This window comes from Bubalus kerabau, chromosome 2 (assembly GCF_029407905.1).
Source record: "Bubalus kerabau isolate K-KA32 ecotype Philippines breed swamp buffalo chromosome 2, PCC_UOA_SB_1v2, whole genome shotgun sequence".
NCBI classification, from domain to species: domain Eukaryota; kingdom Metazoa; phylum Chordata; class Mammalia; order Artiodactyla; family Bovidae; genus Bubalus; species Bubalus kerabau.
In genome coordinates this window covers 31,613,066-31,616,601 of record NC_073625.1, presented here as the reverse complement: position 1 = coordinate 31,616,601, position 3,536 = coordinate 31,613,066, and the positions used below count along the sequence as shown (strand labels likewise).

Below are 3,536 nucleotides of genomic sequence, written 5' to 3'. Positions count from 1 at the left end.
CAGTAGTTCCAACCCTATTTACATATTCTCAAGTCAGTCATTATTGCTGTTGGTATTAGTTTACATTCAGCTCAGTTCAGTTCAGTTCAGTCGTTTGGTCGTGTCTGACTCTTTGCGACCCCATGGACTGCAGCACACCAGGCCTCCCTGTCCATCACCAACTCCCGGAGTTCACTCAGACTCATGTTCATTGAGTTGGTGATGCTATCCAACCATCTCATCCTCTGTCGTCCCCTTCTCCTCCTGCCCCCAATCCCTCCCAGCATCAGAGTCTTTTCCAATGAGTCAACTCTTCTCATGAGATGGCCAAAGTACTGGAGTTTCAGCTTTGGCATCATTCCTTCCAAAGAAATCCCAGGTCTGGTATCCTTCAGAATGGACTGGTTGGATCTCCTTGCAGTCCAAGGGACTCTCAAGAGTCTTCTCCAACACCACAGTTCAAAAGCATCAATTCTTCAGCGCTCAGCTTTCTTCACAGTCCAACTCTCACATCCATACATGACCACAGGAAAAACCATAGCCTTGACTAGATGGACCTTTGTTGACGAAGTAATGTCTCTGCTTTTTAATATGCTGTCTAGGGTGGTCATAACTTTCCTTCCAAGGAGTAAGCATCTTTTAATTTCATGGCTGCAGTCACCATCTGCAGTGATTTTGGAGCCCAAAAAACTAGTCTGTCACTGTTTCCACTGTTTCACCATCTATTTGCCATGAAGTGATGGGACCAGATGCCATGATCTTCATTTTCTGAATGTTGAGTTTTAAAAAAGCCAACTTTTTCACTCTCTGCTTTCACTTTCATCAAGAGGCTCTTTAGTTCTTCTTCACTGTCTGCCATAGGATGGTGTCATCTGCATATCTGAGGTTAGATATTCCTCCTTGCAATCTTGATTCCAGCTTGCGCTTCATCCAGCCCAGTATTTCTCATGATGTGCTCTGCATATAAGTTAAATAAGCAGGGTGACAATATACAGTCTTGACTGTATATTATATGTGTTAGATTACATGGCTAGTGCTTTTTAAATTTAGCCACAATGTATATATCTGTTTGCTTTCTATTTATTCTTGTAATTTGGTCTTTCCTTCTGAATGCAGTTTTCTTCTTCCTCTTCTGTAGATGGGATTCACTGGGCAAGAATACTGGAATGGAAAAACAAAACAAAAAAAATACTGGAATGGGTTGCCATACCCTCCTCCAGGGGATCTTCCCAATCCAGCGATTGAACCTGCGTCTCTTACTTCTGACCTGCATTGGCAGGGGGGTTCTTTACTGGTAGTGCCACCTGGGAAGCCCATTGTCAGGTCTAGATACCCCCAAATCAAGAAATGACCATAAACTGGCACCCTTGGGCTGGAACCATGGGCTTTTCCTAAATAATTCATGGGTACCAGAGCGCAGCGGCTGCTGCCACAGCCATTCATTCTCTGGATCAACAGGGAGCTGGAAGGAACGTGTTTATGGCCACCACACAGACACCTCAGACATGGGGATTCTCAGGCACGTGCTATCAAACAATTGCTTTGATGTATTAAGAAGTAAAAAAACTAGCTTGAAAATATCTCCAGGTAACCAGAAACTATAAACATTGCATTAACAAGCAAACAGAACTTCTAAAATTGAAAAATTCTATAACTGAAATGAATTACTCAAAAAAAGCTTGCAAGCAGGTTAGACAGAACTAAAAAGAACATTACTGAACTGAATGATGATGCTGGTTAGAAGAAATTACCTAGAATGCAGCACAGAAGACAAGAAATACAGAAAAGAGGATAAAATCATAGAAGGAAGAAATAGGAGGGCCTTATATACATTTATTGAGAGTCTGGAGAGGATAAAAATAAGTAAAAAAAAACCCATATTTAAAAGAGACAAATCTACAGATTTAAGAAGCTCATCAAAGCCAAAGCAGGAAAAAAGAAAATCCAGCTTTAGACACATCAAAGAAAATGAAAACAAAACAAATTCCTGAAAAGCCCTAAAAGAATATCAATTATTTTAAAATTTGAAGAGAAAGATCTTAAAAGCAGCAAGAGGGGAAAAAATGAATTACCTTGGAAAGAGTTATAGTCGGGCTTCCCCAATAGCTCAGCAGGTAAAGAATCCACCTACAATGCAGGAGACACAGAAGGCATGGGTTCAATCCCTGGGTTGGGAAGATCCCCTAGAGAAGGAAATGGCAACCCACTCCAGTATTCTTGCCTGGGAAATTCCATGGACAGAGGAGACTGGCGGGCTACAGTCCATGGGGTCGCAAAAGAGTTGGACATGACTGAGCAACAGCAGCAGAAAGAATTACACTTCATTAATTTCTAAGTCTTTAACAGCAACAGAGGAAGCGGAAAGGATGAGATTTTCCCAGGGGTTGCATGCTCAGTCACTAAGTCGAATTCAACTCTTTGTACCCCATGCACTATAGCCTGCCAGGCTCTTCTGTACATGGGATTCTCCAGGCAAGAATACTGGAGTGGGTTGCCACTGAAAGTGAAAGTGAAGTCGCTCAGTCATGTCTGACTCTTTGCAACCCCATGGAACCGTAGCCTGCCAGGTTCCACCATCCATGGGATTTTCCAGGCAAGAGTACTGGAGTGAGTTGCCATTTTCTTCTCCAGGAGATCTTCCTGACCCAGGGATTGAACCTGGGTCTCCCGCGTTTTAGGCAGATGCTTTACCGTCTGAGCCACCAGGGAAGTCCATCCAGGGTTGCCATTAAGAGATCATAATTGTCAGCCTAGAATTATTTCAGGAATGAGGGCAAATAAAGACATTTTCAGACAAACAAAACAGAATTTGCCACCAGCAGAAACTCACTACAGGAAATTCTGAAGGATATACTTTTGAAAATAACTCTATATGAAAGGCCACAGATGAGAAAGGAATGAATAGCAAAGGAAACCATAAATGTTTGGCTAAATCTAACACTGACTGTATAAACCAATAATAATGACATCTTTGGGGATTCAAAAAATGATAATAACGTCACTGGTATAATCTCTATGAAGGGAAATTTGGCAATATCTATCAAAATTACAAATGTATATATCCTTTGATTTAGCAACCCCACCATGAATTCTGCGAATTTATTTGAAAGTTACATAGTTCTCAAGATTAGTCATCCCAAATGTTTTGATTGCACATAAGAATATTTCAGAAAATATGTGCACACTTTGTGGAACTAAGATAATTCTGAAATTGTGTGATTCTTTCCAAATTCTTTGATTCTTACTGGTTCTGTGTTTATACCCACTGGATTTAGAGCAACTTCCACTTCTAAATGCTTTATAATTGAATCACAATTTAAATGCATTCAGAAAATCATGTTATTTAGAGATTCCATGATAGTTGATCTATGAAGTAGTAAATCTTTTTAATATTATAAACAAACTAGCCCCTAATTTATGGTTCTTAACTGAAGAAAATTTTCCTGTTGATGTGGACTACATTTCAAAAGCTTTTAGCTTCTTTTTTTGGCTGAAATGAATTTTCCCTAAAAGCAGTTTAATCAATGGTGATTATGCTCACAAACAATCTCAAATAA

The 3,536-nt window shown here is 40.1% G+C and overlaps 1 non-coding gene across 1 annotated transcript; it reads right to left on the bottom strand.

Annotated features, from left to right (window-relative positions):
- Nucleotides 1-2,615: 2,615 nt before the first annotated feature.
- TRNAF-AAA (transfer RNA phenylalanine (anticodon AAA)) lies at nucleotides 2,616-2,688 on the bottom strand. Its single transcript has one exon. It is a non-coding gene; the product is annotated as a tRNA-Phe (tRNA).
- Between the last annotated feature and the right edge of the window lie 848 nt (nucleotides 2,689-3,536).